The sequence below is a fragment of the Bubalus bubalis genome, chromosome 12 (assembly GCF_019923935.1).
Source record: "Bubalus bubalis isolate 160015118507 breed Murrah chromosome 12, NDDB_SH_1, whole genome shotgun sequence".
NCBI classification, from domain to species: domain Eukaryota; kingdom Metazoa; phylum Chordata; class Mammalia; order Artiodactyla; family Bovidae; genus Bubalus; species Bubalus bubalis.
Window position 1 is genome coordinate 15,326,519 of NC_059168.1, and position 15,939 is coordinate 15,342,457.

General features: G+C 44.5%; 1 protein-coding gene across 8 annotated transcripts in view; it reads left to right on the forward strand.

Moving 5' to 3' along the window:
- Nucleotides 1–15,939, forward strand: part of LTBP1 (latent transforming growth factor beta binding protein 1) — a 458,940-nt gene that overhangs the window by 15,499 nt on the left and 427,502 nt on the right. Inside the window, exon 1 of one of the 8 annotated variants that reach the window (XM_044925806.2) lies at nt 13,955–14,081. The exons of the other annotated variants lie outside the window; for them this stretch is intronic. The gene's annotated coding sequence lies outside the window, so the exon portion shown is untranslated. Of the gene's footprint in view, nt 1–13,954; nt 14,082–15,939 lie in introns of those variants that run through there. 8 annotated transcript variants of the gene reach the window in all.

Genomic DNA, 15,939 nt, shown 5'->3' on the forward strand with positions numbered 1-15,939 from the left:
TATTTTTGCCTCCTTTGTTGGAGATTAATTGATGGGGTGACTGGGTGTGTGGGTTTATTTCTGGGCTGTCTTCAGTTCCATTGACTGATATGTCAGTTTTGGGCCAATATCACACAGTTTTGATTTCTATAGTTTTGTAGCATTGTCTGAAGTCTGGGAGGGTTGTGCCTCCAGCTTTGTTCTCTTTCCTCAGGATTACTTTGGCAATTCAGGGTCTTTTATGGTTTCATATAAGCTGTGGGATTATTTGTTCTAGTTCTGTGAAAAATGTCATGGGTATTTTACAGGAATTAATGCAATTAAATTAATGCAATTAAATGTGTAGATTGCTTTGGACAGTATGGCCATTTTGATTATGTTAAATCTTCCAATCCAAGAGTATGGGATATGTTTCCATTTCTTTAAATGATTTTCAGTTTCCTTTATCAGTGTTTCATAGTTGTCAACACGCAAGTCTTTTACCTTCTTAATCAATTTTTTTTTTTGATGTGCATTTAAAAGAGATTATTTTTTTTACTTTCCCTTTCTGATATTTTATTGTTAGTGTAAAGAAATACAGCAGATTCAATTGTTAATTGAAAAATAGTGTTTTAAATAGAAATTTTAATCCCCTTTATTGCCAATTTGTATTGATGAGAAAAGCGGTGTATAGAAGAGTGAAGTACCCAAGATCACACCCAAATTATGGTCACAGTCCAACTGCCTGCATTGTACCCAGATCTCCAAACCGGCCCCATGCCGATTGAACTTCCATGCCTCAGCCAAGCTCTGCCAGAAGATAACACTCACCAGAGCTGTGAGGCTGAGACTTAGGATGAAAGTTTGAGTATCAAAAAAAAAAAAAGTCTCTGGTTACTGCTATGTTAACAATTAGGGGGATCTTCATGTGGTACTAAATAAAAAATAAAATGTTAAATCCTTCAAAAAAGTTTAAAGATAAAAACCCCAATCCTGTGATTATAGGAAATTCACAGAGAGCAGTTAGGATATATTAAAGTAAGAGTGTAAAATTTTAGCATTGCATTTGAATTCTGTTCTTCAGTGCCCCTTCTCCCCCCAATCTAACATGCAGATTTGGGGGTGAAACTGAAGTAGGTACAAAGGCAACCTAGATGATTTTGTTCCTATTTGTAAATGGGATTAATAGCACCCATTGGCTACATCTCCCATTTTGTAGTGAAGATCAAATAAAATGAGGCTCATGAACATACTGCACAAAAGAGCCCTATAAACATAAGGTGATGTTAAAATGATTTACGACTGTTTTGTGAAAATTTTTCAATTGTTAGTGAAAATTGTTTCCTATAATGTGTTGGTATAATTCTTGTCTTGAAAGTGAGAAGGCTTAATGTATTTCTTAAGTTTTGGGGGATCACAGATCTTGTGTATCACGTCTTTACATTGATCATCCTTTTTACCAATGTTTTATAGTCTCTGGGGGGCAACTCCTAGAAGTTGGCTTGAAAACAGGCAAAAATACCTAAATCGCCACTTTACTTGCATTACCCACAACGCACAATTGATTTGCTTTATTCTCCTAAAGGTAGAGTGCAGGCAAAGACAACCTTTCTTTCGAGAAAGCTCTGTTTCTTTCTTATTGTGATAATGAAAAGGTTGTGTTTTTTAGTCCAAAGTTTCTCAGTAATCAGAGGTGAAATAATACAGATGATAAGTTGAAAGACAGGCATGGTCCCTGTTTTTGTTTTACTTTTTATCGGTTGGGAAGTTGGCCTCCTCAGCATTTCTGCATATACAATAGACCCTCAATTGCTTGATTAATAAGTATTAGAAGTCACATTTGTTTTGAGGGAAAGATCAGCTGAAATTCATTTAACTTAGTGGCAATCGAGATTATGTTAGTAAGCCATTCCTTTTGTTAGGAGAGAATGTATATTACAGCAAACCTCCTGGATGAGAGTTTTTAATGCTCACTGTTGAATGTTTGAGAGCCTTTCTCTGGTACAGTTGCCCCATACCTTCCTGTAATAGTCTGCTTGAATGGCACATCACAGACCTAGTGGTTCTCAAAGCATGGTCCCTGGATCAGGGGCAGCAGCATCACCCAGGAACTTGTTGGAAAGGAAGATTCTCACGCCCCGTCCTGGACTCACTGAATTAGAAGCTCTGAGGTTGGGGCCCAGCACTCTTTGTTTTAATGCACACTCCAGGGGGTGCTAATATAGCTATGGTTTGAGAACCACTGCTCTGGCCAAACCCACTTCCACCTTCTCCCTTTCTGCGTCCCTGTCCCCTCCCTCACCCACCCCTCCATGATCCTCCATCATGCACCCTCTCCTTGATCACCCATGGTGGGGAGGAGTCCAGGGAGATTGGCTCCTGTGGGCTCCAGGCCTTGGGGACTGGAAGCTTGGGTTTTCTCCTCTGCCCAAGGGACTGGAGCCATTCCTTCATCCCAGATGGGAACCTCGGACCTGAGCAGGCGCCGCCATGCACGCTGCCACACAGTCTGTTCTGCACAGTCACCGAGGAGACTTGGAAAAGCCATTTTTGCCACTCCGTGAATATGAGTTTTGTATCTTTGGGCCTTCCTAGTTCTGTTCTTCACTGTGGATGGTATTGAAATCACACTTCATACTCTTCAAAACTACATTTATCAGCTTTGTAGGGTACACAGCCCCCCTTTGCCTCACAACCCCCCGTGGAATATGTAAGAGATGTGGGTTGTGGGAATGACTTATTGGTGAAATAGAAACAGACTCACAGATGTAGAAAACAAACTTATGATTACCAAAGGGAAAGGGTGTGGGTGAGGGACAAAGTAAGAGTTTGGGATTAGCAGATACAAACCACTGTATATAACATAGATAAACTTTAAGGTTCCACTATATAGCACAGGGAATTATAGTCAATATCTAGTAATAAACCATAGTGGAAAAGAATATGAAAATATATATATTCTATATATGTTCTCTATATTATATTATACATAAGATATATATACCTGAATCACTTTGGTGTACACCAGAAAGTAACACCACATTGTAAATCAACTATACTCCAATAAAAAAAAAAAAATGCAGGTTGTAGGGCCCCATCCCAGACCCACCACAGTGGAGCCCCAGGGGGATCACCCATGACTCTCGTTTTCACAAGTACCTAGCCAGCTGATCCACAAGGAAGCTTGAGGAGCCTGGGTTTAAAGTGGGTCTACTGAAATAAAAGACGTCACAGGCAAGGAATGATGTGAAAGGTATTAAAAAATTAATAAAAGGAACAGAAGCGAAAGTGACATCTTGTTTTGGAGGCAGGTACTGCTTCTCGAGTCCAAGATAATTTAAAAGTGAAATGAAGAACAAGCTCTAGTCCAGAACATGCCCTCAGCGTTGGCAGGGACAAAGCCTCCTTGTGTGGAGATGAGGAAGTTCAGATGGAGAAGGGACAAGTCAGTGCTGCTTGGCCATTCCTTGGGGTCCTGCTGACTCATTCCTGGAAGTTGCTGGAGGAATGCATCAGATCTTTGGAATTAGCCCCGTTAAGAATTTCAGCAGTGACACACACTTTTATAAGATGTGTGTTTAGGAAAGGAATTGCCTATCATAAAACTAGGAGCTTTTGTAGAAAAAGAATGAATACGGAGTTGGTTTGCTTGTCCTGTGAAATAGGGACTGTTTTCCCCATCACGTGTCTTTTTTTCCTACAAAATAGTGGATGCAAAAATACTTTATCTGTGTATGGAAGGAAAATTAGGTTTTTAAAAAATATATCTGTTTCTTCTCCAAGTAGAAATACTTTTTTTGGGGGGGGGTATCTTATTTAAATTATCAGTTACTGTGATAATAGTTACACCTGGTTAAAGTAAGTATTTTGTCTTTTCTTCCCAATGCAAACGTAGTTATTTCCAAAAACCCATATGTTACTTTTGATTAAAGTATCCAGAAATTTAAATGTTATATAGACAAGGCTGCAATACTGGAAAATGGTGCTCAAATTTTGAAAAGACCCAAATTTGAAGAATGGCTTAAAATATGGATTAAAAAAAATTAGTTCTCATTCCTTCAGTCTCAGTATGGGTAAACACTTTACAAAAAAACACAAAAAAACTGCTAACATTTTTATAGGTGAGTTATATCTCTGTAAATGTCCCTAGAGGCCTATACCTTACACTTGCTTAGCCTTTCATTTTAATTCACTAAACTTTTAATAAAGTACTATATAGAAGGCATTGTACAGATGGCTAAGACCCTGCTCTGTGGAGCTGACGGCCAGTGGAGGAGGCCAAGATGACCATAGCACCAGGAGTGTGGCTGCACACCGTAAGGTAGCCCCTGAGGGTGACTCCCTTGTATAAGTCCCTGCTCTTGAGTGTGGGAAGAATCTGTGACTTACTTCAGGTCAGTACAGTATGTCAAAAGTGATAGAGTGTCATTTCCTTGATTATGTTATGTGTCCCTCTGTCTTAGTGGACTGGAGTGAGAGACGTCCTGCTGGCTTGGAAAAAGTGGGCTGCCCTATTGGGCTTGTGGCTTGCCTATGCAGAGGACCATGTGGCGGGAAGCTGTGGGCTGTCCTTGGCTGGTAACCAGTATGCAGCTGGGGCGCTCAGTCTGACAGCCACAAGGAAATGAAGTCTGCCAACAACCTGAATGATCTTGGAAGTAGATTCTTTCCCACTTGAACCTCAGATGAGACTGCAGCCCCACTGACAGCTTGATTATAGCCTTCTGAAACCCTGAAGCAGAAGAGCTGGTTGATTTGTGCTCAGACTGCTCACTTATAGAAACTGTGAGATAATAAATGTATATGGTTCTTAGCTTTTGAAACGGTGATACTTTGTTAGGCGCGATAAGGAAGAACGTGCAGATGCCAGAAGAGCAGCCCAGCCCCAAGGCTCATTCATTCATCAGAGGAGCACCTAGTGAACACAGTCCGTGAGCCATTCTCTTTCCAGTACTAGAAATGCAAACATGAGTAAAGCCTGGTTGTATCTTCAAGTAGCTCCCAGTCTGGAGTAGTGACGCTTTGAAGGAAGGACTTGCTCTCCTTTGGCAAGATATTAGAATAGGAATTGTTTGAAATGGCTTTTGAGGATAGAATTTGGACTCGGGGAGTCTGGTGGGAAAACTCTCATTCCATTAATGGATGGTGCTGACTTTATAGTTTGGCTGGAAAAGGGGTTCTCCCATTTGGAAGGTTTGGATTTGCTTTAACCACAAGCCTTATTAAAGAGGAAGAATCTACCATTGCAGCAGATGAATAAGGCAGCCTTGTAGATTAAAGGGGTAAGCTCTATGGCCAAAGTGGACAGCATTCAATTTTACTTTAAGAACAAGAAAATTACAAATCACGAGGGCTCGGAAACATCCTCTGATAATCCTTTCATTCAAATCCTGTGTGGATCACGGAGTTATAAAGCTGGATTGTCAAAATAGTCCTGAGTAATTTTCTTCTAAGCCATTTGTCATATGGTGTTTTTTTTTCTTATTGAGGGGGACTTGTGTGTAATGAAGACAACAGCTTACATTTGTTATGTTTTTAGCTTTTAACCGAGGACTCTCAAGTGAGGTCCTCCAAGGACCCTTTCCAAAGATGCTGTTTACAGAAGGTACCTACCATGCTAGAAGGTGGTGTCAGTGACAGGGTGGCCTCACCCACACCTGAGTTCCTCAGTTCCTAGAGGACCAGTATGTGTCTTTTGTCCAGTGTGTACCTGGACAAGCACAAGACTGTCAGCTTCTGCTTCATTCCTGTGATCATCTCATTCTACTGCTGATATGATGAGTGCTTTTGGCCGTCTCTTTTCAGATCTGAATACATTTCAGGTTCCCCTTTCATCTCTCCTGATGTGTTCTCATCACTCAACTTGGTGGTAAAACGCGTGGCTTTGAAGGGCTTCTCTGATCTTGTGTGACCTTGCGGAATCTTCATTCCTGATGGTTTTTTAAAACAGGGGAGCAGTTTCTCTGGCATACTTTAGCTCAGCAGCACCTGTGGAGTGGGCTTGGCAGGGGTCCTGCAGGTGGGTCTGGGGACATTGAAGGGTGAGAATCGGGATATTGGGGATGGATTCACCCTGTCTAAACCTCTAGGGGGCACATCTTTGTTTCTTCTGGAAACCACAAAGAAGATCCAAGTTATTTTTTCCACCCCTTCTTTATCTGGCTTCTGATCAGCTTTTTCCACTTCCCATACCTTTAAGCTTCTCTGTCTGTTCCTGAAGGAAGACCATAGGTAATGTGAAGCTTTCTAAGGGTGTTTCTTCTGCCAACTGCAGGTGCCAGAAGGTTTCTTGTATCTTTCCTGTGCCTAGTACCTGGTAGATACTCAAAAATATTTTTGAATGAATGGATGAATCTCTGACCCTGTTGACAGCATAGAAGACTGAATTTGATTTTTTCATGTTTCTTAGGGAAGTCTAGACTCTCAGCTGCCAGGGTGGTGGATCAGCTAGGACTTTTGCGAAGATGTTGGTGAGGATGTAAATTGACTGGAGGATGATGCAGAGGAAGCTAGAGTCAAGTGGAGCGGGTGTCTGCAGGTGTGGTGGGAGATGGGGGTGAACTTTGAGACAGAGTTAAGCAGGACCCTGTGATTGTGGAGTGGAAGTTACATAGACTAGCTGGAGGAAGAAAGGCTGTTTTTTGTTTTTTTCTTAGCCAGGTAACTTGGAAGCCTAAAGGGTGATGCTGACTTTAGGTCTCACTGGATCTGAGGAATTGAATGGTCATATCAAGACCAGATGAGCTACATCATCTGCAGGGCTCAGGGCAAAATGAAAATGTGGGAACCCTTGTTAAAACACATTTACCTAGGGGTAGATTAAGTGTTAGCTGTTGTTAATTTCCAAGCAAGAATAGTAATAACCAGGAGTAAGTTCTGCATTTTACCATTTGGAGAGCTGCTTTCTGGATCCAATGCTTACTGTGCGCACTGATACTCTGTGCCTCTGCAGTTTGCAAAGGTTTCAGCCCAATTAATTTACGGTCTCTTGTATCTGCCAGGAATTATCATGATCGCTGGGTGTTCTGCCAGCCTGGAGTGCTTCTAGAACTCACATTTAAATTTCAACTCAGTGATGACTATTTTTATCAGGTCTATGGAGACAAAGTATAGAGGAGATTAAACTTTTTTTTTTTTTTTTAGTGTAAGTTTAGTTTGAGTAACTTTTCCATAAAATTCTGATGGAGTTCCATTTAAAGAATTTCAATTAGAAACACATGGTGTGAGTTTCCCAACGCTTAACGCTGTTGGTTTGGAGTCATATTATTCTTTACTATTTGCTTGTATTGTTTACATGAAGACTGGTGTCTGAGTCACTAACCACATTTTCGTGAATTTGGATGCTTTTCATCTAGGTTTCTTGAATACCTTCTTTGATGACTGTTTTATAATCTGCTAAATAAATGAATGTGTGTGGGGGAGCGATCTTCAGATTACCTCGTCTGATTCATAGCACAGTCCTGCAAAGCAGCTGTGTGGGGAGAAGTCCTACATGTCATTAGTCATTTTTATGACTCAGTTTAGTATTAGGATTCTACCTGTCTGTGCAGCGTTTTCATCTGAGACAAATCAACTAAGCTATTGGGTGCCACATAAAGGAAGGTGCGTGTCAGAGCTCTCCATGAAGAGATTAGTCACCTCTTTAACTGTAAGGTGGTCAAGGAGCATCCTTTCTCTTGGGAAGCCCTGGCATTTGTTCGTTGCTCATGGTGGACAGTCCGTCACTCACACATAAACAGTTTACTTTCAAGGATTATAACAGCTACTACGTCTGGCTCCAAGTTGGATTGTGCAGTCAATAAAGATGGCTATAGCAGATTTCTGAGAGTGTGATGACTAAACTTTGACTTGAGAAGAAGAGAGTGCTCATTTTCTTTTGCTTGAATTTGTTCCTCATTTTGCTTTTTATCTCCCATCGCAGGACTTGTTGCTTAAAGTTACAGAACAAAATATGATCTCATATTTGCTTATCTTTCTTTTTAAATATCTGCCCACATAAATACCTGTAACTATAGAGAATTTGTAGGTGGCGTTAGTGGTAAAGAACCTGCCTGCCAATGCAGGAGACGTAAGAGACTTGGGTTCGATTCCTGGGTTGGGAAGATCCCCTGGAGGAGGAAATGACAACCCACTCTAGTATTCTCGCCTGGAGAATCCCACAGACAGAGGAGCCAGATAGGCTACAGTCCATGGGGTTGCAAAGAGTCAGACATGACTGAAGTGACTTAGCACACACATAGAGAATTTAAGTCACCTTGAAGTATCTAAATATTAATCTGGCTTTTGGTGGGTTTGGAAAGTATATAAAAGTCACACATAGATTTTCATGTTAAAAATAAGGATTTGGGATCAGATGATGAACTCAATGACTGCTTTGACTTGTTTTTAATTGTTGTGCAACTTCAGTGACACATTGATGCTTGGCAGAATGACATGGGGTAGGATTTCAGGAAACTGTTTTCAATTGTGATATATGACAGAAAATGCCTGTTATCTTCAGTGGGTGTGCTGACAGCAGGAAGAGGGTGGCTGAAATCCTATTTGCAAATGATCTAGGAAGCCAGCCATCTACACTGTCCCCACTCCAGTCCAGGGATCCTCCAGGCACCTCTGCCCCAAGACACTTAGCCGCTGCTTGAATCCTTCTAGAGGCACAAAGCTCACTTCTTCATGACCAGCTTTTTATTTTTCTTTAATAATTTATTTGTGAAAAATTAAATTGACTTTGTAGAGCTTAAATATGCTTAAATACTTTTCATTCATTTCCTAATATTGGTAGTCTTAAATAATTTTCATTTAAATAGTGAAATTTTCATTCATTTCCTAATACTGGTAGTCACTACTTGTAGGGGACAAAAGGAGTCCCCAGGGACATAAGGAGGAAGATGACATGTGATTTCTGATTCTTGCCTTTTCTCAGCATGCTTCTCCTTGATAGCATCTTACAACAGTTGCCCAATTCAGCAAGTATTTGTTGAGGATCAGTTATACGCGAGACCGTCTCAGTGCTAGGGTGGAAGTTGTGGGGATACAAGGATGAGTTGGTTCTTGCCACCCAAGAGTATGCTGCAGTGTGAAATGGATCGGAATAGCACATGGATTGGTTTAAGAGGGAAGCCAAGGGCCATGGGATCCAAAGGAGAGAGATGTGTATCAAACGCAGTACATTCGAGAAGTTGCAGAGCAACACACGGAGGGAGCTGAGTTCGGTGGGTAGGATGCTTCTGCAGGCTGAGACTGGGAGAAGGGCATTCTTGGCAGAGAGAACAGGGTGAGCCAAGCCTGGGGGTGGAGGCATGAGTGGTGTCCATAAGGTGGGGGTTTACTCAGCTTACAGAATGCTTGTGGAGGAAGTTAAAAAGAAAGTGTTAGTCGCTCAGTTGTGTCTGACTCTTTGCGACCCCATGGACTGTAGCCCGCCAGGCTCCTCTGTCCATGGAATTCTCCAGGCAAGAATATTGGAGTGGGTTGTCATTTCCTTCTCCAGGGGATCTTCCCAACCCAGGAATGCAAACCTGGGTCTCCTACACTGCAGGCAGATTCTTTACTGTCTGAGCCACCTGGGAAGCCCTGTGGAGGAAGGGCAGGTGGAAGGACCACGTGGTAGGCTCTGAGAGGCGGATTCCACCCCCGATCCCCAGTCATTAGTCCAGTAGAGCCACGATTCCACTAGATTGGAATACAGGAATACAGGTGTTGTCACGGAGCCTCAGCTTCCTGGTCCGAAAATCTAGATCCATTCATGTTGTAAGGATTGTAGGGTGGGTGAGTGAAAACGCCAGCGCCATGACTGGCAGGAAGCAGAGGCTTGGTAAACAACAGTTGTTATGTTCTTGTGTTTGATAGGTTCAGAGAAGCCTGGGAGGGGCAGGAGCCATTCATGCTGTGGGGATGCACGGCGATTTATAGAGAAAAACAAACCACTTCAGAGGTGGAGCTCTAGGAGAGAAAGGAAGGTGTATATACGACAGTGGTGGCCATGGGAATGGAAAAGAGGGCCAGGGATATTGCTCAAGGAGATAGAGTTAGGTTTAATGTTTGGGGCAGGAGAAAGAGGGGAGAGAGGTCACCTCACATTTTGGGGGAGGGAGAGGAAATAAGAGGGGCGCCAGTATTGGGTGTGTGGGAGCGGGCACTCTCCAGGCAGGGCTGTGGAGGTGGGAGAGTGCTGTAGGGGAGGCTCACCGTGGACAGGGGAGCGTGCTGGGCACGGGCAGGTGGGTGGGAGCCCCAGTTGCAGGAGCCGCAAGCCAGCCTTGGATGTGCTGCAGGAGGAGCCAGAACTGAAAAGGGGCTCGTTTAAAAGCAAAGAAAGGTTTGAACTCAAGAGATGCAGTGAAAGGAAAATTGGCTGAGACAGCCTGACGAATGATTCCTGGTGTCTTAGTGTTCTCAGGGAAAAAACCCAACACAATCGCCAGATTGTTTTTACATACACTCACACACACACTCACTCACACTCATATATACAAGTACAAACCAAACACCCATCTATTATTTAGGTCTGTTCCCCCAGAAAAACCCTTCAGGAAATCCTCTGCTCACCCGGAGAATGTGTCTATATTTAGGAGGCTTTCAGAGAAAGCCTATTGTTCAGTCTGAGTGTGCAGGGGAGTCGCTAAGAGTCTGCAGGAGCGTCCATCACATGTCTCTGCTGAGTGGGCAGTGGGCTGCCTTTTTTGTACTGTGCAAGACCGTGGTGAGGGAAAACCCAACCCAGTCCTTTGTGAGTGCCCCTTTCTGGCACTGTGAGCCCAGGGAACCCAAGTGGATGATGCTGGGGGCACGTGGGACTGCCTGGCCTGACCCTTTGTGTAGGGGGTGAGGAAGCCAAGGCTTGGAGTGCTGTGGCCCGTCCAGAGTCACACAGCTCGGTGGAGGCAGAGCCTGGGGGTGGATGCTGGGTGTTCCTGCTGCCTGAAGGGGTGCATTCATCCCAGGCCAGGACGTCTGGGCTGCATTCACAGCGATGGCCCAGACAGAAGGGGTCTTCACCTAGGAGTGTGCGTGTGTGTCAGGGCGCAGCCCGCTACAGAGGTTAGAGCTGGATTGTGGGAAAGGAAAGGCCAACCCGAGTGATTATTACAGTGCCCTCATAGTTAGAACTTTCTGGTAAGCATCCCACAGGGGAAGGTGCTAAAGTGTGAAGCCTGAACTCCTTATCACTGGAAGCCTTTACGTAGAAGCTAAATATCCCCCTGCTCAGGTGAGCACTAGTCAGTGCTTGTTAACAAGGACAAACTCTGTGCCTGGCACAGTTTTGTGCGTTTTCAGGGATTATGTCTCCTTTTGTCTTCTAAGTATCTTTATGAGATTGGGCACCATTATTATTAGGGCTTCCCTGGTGGCTCAGTGGTAGAGAATCCACTTGCCAGATAGGAGACATGGGTTCGATCCCTGGGTCGGGAAGGCTCCCCAGAGAAGGAAATGGCAACCCACTCCAGTATTCTAGCCTGGGAAATCCCATGAACAGAGAAGCTTGGTGGGCTACAAAGTCCATGGGGTTGCACAAGAGTTGAAACCACTTAGTGACTAAACAGCAGTGACAACAGCAACCATTATTATGCTGATTTTAAGACAAGGAGACTGAAGTACCAAAGGGAGTAAGTAACCTGCCCCAGGTGTCACAGCCAGTGAGTGGTATAAGCAGGATTAAACTTAACCCTTTGACTGCAGAGCCTGCAAACTTATTTTTTTTAATATATTTTGTACAATATTTTTTTATTAAGGTGTAATTTTAAAAAATAATTTAAAAATTAGAAAAAAATTAATTTTTTTTTTTTTTTTGCCATGCCACATGGCATGTGGGATCCTAGTTCCCCAACCAGAGGATCAAACTCTCAGCACCTGCATTGGAAGTGTCGAGTCTTAACCACTGGACTGCCACAGAAGTTCCTCTGCACCCTTATTCTGTACTAGTGATTCTCAACCTTTGCTGCCTTAAGAAAATTAAAAAAAAGCCTCAGTTCTCAGGATACCTCCCAAACCAGTTGAATTAGACTTTCTGGGGATTTGACTTTGCATGAGTAACTTTTTTTAAAGCCTCCAGATGATTACACCTCAGCAGGGTTCAGAACCACTGATATACTCCCTAGCTGGTGGGGTTATTGTTGGGTAGTGGTTCTCAAACTAATGTGCGTAGGAATGTTCTTGAGGTCGTGTTAAAATGCAGATTCTGATCCAGAAGGTCGGGGTGGGCTTGGGATACTGCTTGGGATACAGCAGTATCCAGGATACTGCTGCCCTCCTGGTCTTTGGGTTTCCTTTATCGGCTGAAGGCTAAACATCAAGGTCCCTTCCAGCTCCACGATTTTATGGCTCTGCTGTCAGAAGTGTCGTATATTCATGATTTTACTGACTGACAGTCCTGTGCTAAGTACCTTCCATACATTATTTCCTTATTATGTCCTCTCAACAACTTCCAAGTGAGATATCATTTCCCCCACTTTAGAGCTTAGTCCTAACCTGAGTCTGCTGCTGAGTCACTTGAGTCGTGTCTGACTCTGTGCGACCCCATAGACGGCAGCCCACCAGGATGCCCCGTCCCCGGGATTCTCCAGGCAAGAACACTGGAGTACGTTGCCATTTCCTTCTCCGATGTATGAAAGTGAAAAGTGAAAGTGAAGTCGCTCAGTCATGTCCGACCCTCAGAGACCCCATGGACTGCAGCCTACCAGGCTCCTCCGTCCATGGGATTTTCCAGGCAAGAGTACTGGAGTGGGGTGCCATTGCCTTCTCCGAACCTGAGTCTACACCTATCCAATTAACCACCCTACTATTTGCTTTCCCTTGTGCGTATAGGTATTGTTTAGAGCAAAGTTTCTGTGGCGTCATCTTTCTCTTCTAACCTTGTAGGTTAGGTTTGGACCCCTAGAGACAAGGCTTCCAGGAAACCCAGCAGTAATCTGGAACTTGTCTAGTTCCACGTGGCATTCTCTTTTTCCTTAGGTTGGGCCTGGTTTATGAGAGTGTCTTACGTATGCAGTGTGGTGGCACTTTATAAAGGACATTTATGATGTTCAGCCTCTCTTTCCAGTAAAGCTTGCTGTTAGTACCAGATATGTCATTGCGTTGGTAGGATGCAAATTCTAGACCTGAATGACGTCCCTGGCCTAGAAGACCGTGTGAGCCCTTGAGAAGCTTTGTTGTTGTTCAGTCGCCAACTCGTGTCTGGCGACTGCAGTTTCTGCAGTAGGATTAAAGACCGTTGATGTTGGAATGACAATTCCTCCCTTAAGCAAGCATTTGTTCCCAGCCTTCAGTGCACCACCCCATGGACTGCGGCACACCAGGCTTCCCTGTCCTTCACTATCTCCCGGAATTTGTGGAGCTGTAATTCTTGGGCTCCTCTCCAGGCATGGGAATCATCTGGACTAAGCCTGCTCACCTCTGTTTCAGAACACTCCCAAGCTGTTCTAATGTACACTAATGTTTGAAAACCATGGCCTTTTAATTCTTAGAGTGTGGTCGCTGGATCCTCAACTTGAGCTCCCCTGAGAACTTGTTAGAAATGCAAATTTTAGGGTCCCGCTGCAGGCATATTGAATTGGGAACTGTCGGGGTGGGCCCAGCCATCTGCATTTTAATAAGTCCTCCAGATGATTCAGAAGTTTGAGAACCATGAGATCCTGGCTGCCCCAGATGTGATCTGAGCATCAGTACCCGGGAGGCTGTTGGAAACGCAGGCCTTGGGCCCCACCTCTACCCCCCGAATCAGAATCTTCACTGTAACAGCATCTGTGCACGTTCACATTTGCACACGTCTGCACTAGGCTGTGCATTTTAACCCAAGAGGTCTTTAAAAAATGTCAATGCTATGCCCTCACGCAAGGCAATTAAGGCAGCATCTGTGAGGGGGGGCACCTGGACGCCTTGTTTTTAATGTTCGTCATGTGATTCTAATCATGCAAACCATGTTGAGATCCACTGGCCCAAGTGTTGGTGCTTGGATGTCAGCGATCCTGTTCTCCTGTGTTAAGGGTTGAGACTGAAAAGGAGTCCAGGCTCCAAGACATGCTTCCTTCCTGCTCCTCCAGCGTCTCAGAGAGTGGCTTGACACCCAGGCTCTAGGAGTGAAGGTTCAGGGACTAGCCAGGAGGGATGAATTCTCTTTATATTTTCAGGTGAGAGGGTGAGAGATTGAGGGGGGTGGAGATGGACACATTGAGGCGGGGGGAGTCAGCACACCACAAGACTGCGTGTACCGGATGCACGTGAGAACCACCTTCCATTGTAGATTCCGGGCTCTGCTCTGGAGATCCAGCCTCAGTAGGGCTTGGGGAGGGCCCAGGAGTGTACAGGGTTAACAGGCTCCCGCAGGTGATATACAAGGGTAGGCTCTATTCTGAGACAAGCATTGCTTAGTGGCTCTGAGCTGGCTGATCATCAGGGTTACCTTAAGAAAAAGATAGGTCCCGAGGCCCCATCCCCAGCTCTTCTAGTTCAGTAGGTCTGGTGGGGCTCCAGAAGCAGCACGTTTTGTGAAGAGCCCATGTTTTTCAACCTGTGCTCTCAGAAACCCTTAAGATTCCACTGAAGTGTATCAGGGGCTACAAAGGGGGAGACCTAAGAGGAGAAGCAGATGGGGAGGGTGCTTGTCAGTTTCTTATATTAAGCTTCTGTGTAAAACTGCCTTTGAAGAGAAGATTTCATTTTTTTTTTTTTTTTTATAATTTTGACTTACTTCTCTATTTTATTTTTGGCTGTGCTGGGTCTTCGTTGCTTGGGGTAGGCTTTCTCTGGTTGTGGCAAGCGGGAACAAAGAACGACTCTTTGCTGGGTCGTGTGGGCTGCTCATTACAGTGGCTTCTCTTGTGCAGCACGGACCCAGGCGTGCAGGCTTCAGCAGTAGTGGCACATGGGCTTAGCTGCTGAGACATATGTAATATTCTTGGACCAGGGATCGAGCTTGTGTCGCCTGTATTGGCAGTCGGATTCCTATCCATTGTGCCACCAGGAAAGTCAGGATTTCATTTTTTATAAGATGTTGAAAACGAGTCATGGCTTTCCAGTGAGGTGTAGGATGTCCCTGAAGTTGGCAGTGTCTTACCTTTCAAGCCATACTTCAGGGCAGATCACCCATCCTTTCTGTTACTTGGACGGTTAGTCCCTGAGCTGCCCATGATGCTTATGGTCCTGAGTGACCCTGACTCCACTCATGTTATTGGACAGCCTGACTCTGTCTTTTGTCCCATGTCCCAGACTACTTTGCAGCTAATGAATGCTGGTCACCCCAGAAATCCCCTTTGCATAGATTCTTAGTACCTTAAGACAGTAACTCGCAAATCTGACTGTAGCTGGCAAAGTTCTTCATGGTTCAAAGTCATCCAGAGTGCTTGTTAAAGCACAGATTGCTGGACTCCACATGGCTGAGGTAAGACACTAGAACCTGCATGTCTGGTAAGATCCCAGGTGATGCTGCTGTTCCAGGGACCACACTTAGAACCTCTGCCTTGAGATTAAATAATGCTGATGCACCTGGGGCCCAGTTTTCCTACTAGAGAGATTTTATCCTTCCTTGGGTGTTAGGAAGGATGGTGAGAGAAAATGTCTTGCTTGAGGGGTAAAAGGTACAGGGCATAAAGAACTCTGTATATTCAGATTATGGCTCAGTCCTCTGTGTTCTCAGTAGATTCTGCTGGGCTCACTTGCCAGGCTGACAACAGTTTACCACGTGGTTCTGCCGGAACCAGCTTTGTGGTATATTCCCCTTGTCACTCATCACACGGACCCTGGCGGAGGGTTGTGCCGGTGACAGAGATCTGTCAGTGGCTTCTTGTGGCCCAGGGCTTGATCAGGCGAGAGAGTGGCAAGCCATCACCAAACACTGGTTATCAGAAAGGCAATAATTTCTCCTTCCTGAAATGTTATAGGACAGAAGTATCCTGCATTAAATGATCTTTGGGCTCCCCTCCTTACTGCCCCACATTCTCGCATTGAGCTGGGCATGGTGGCGAGGCAGAGAGAGAGATCCTCCCAGTA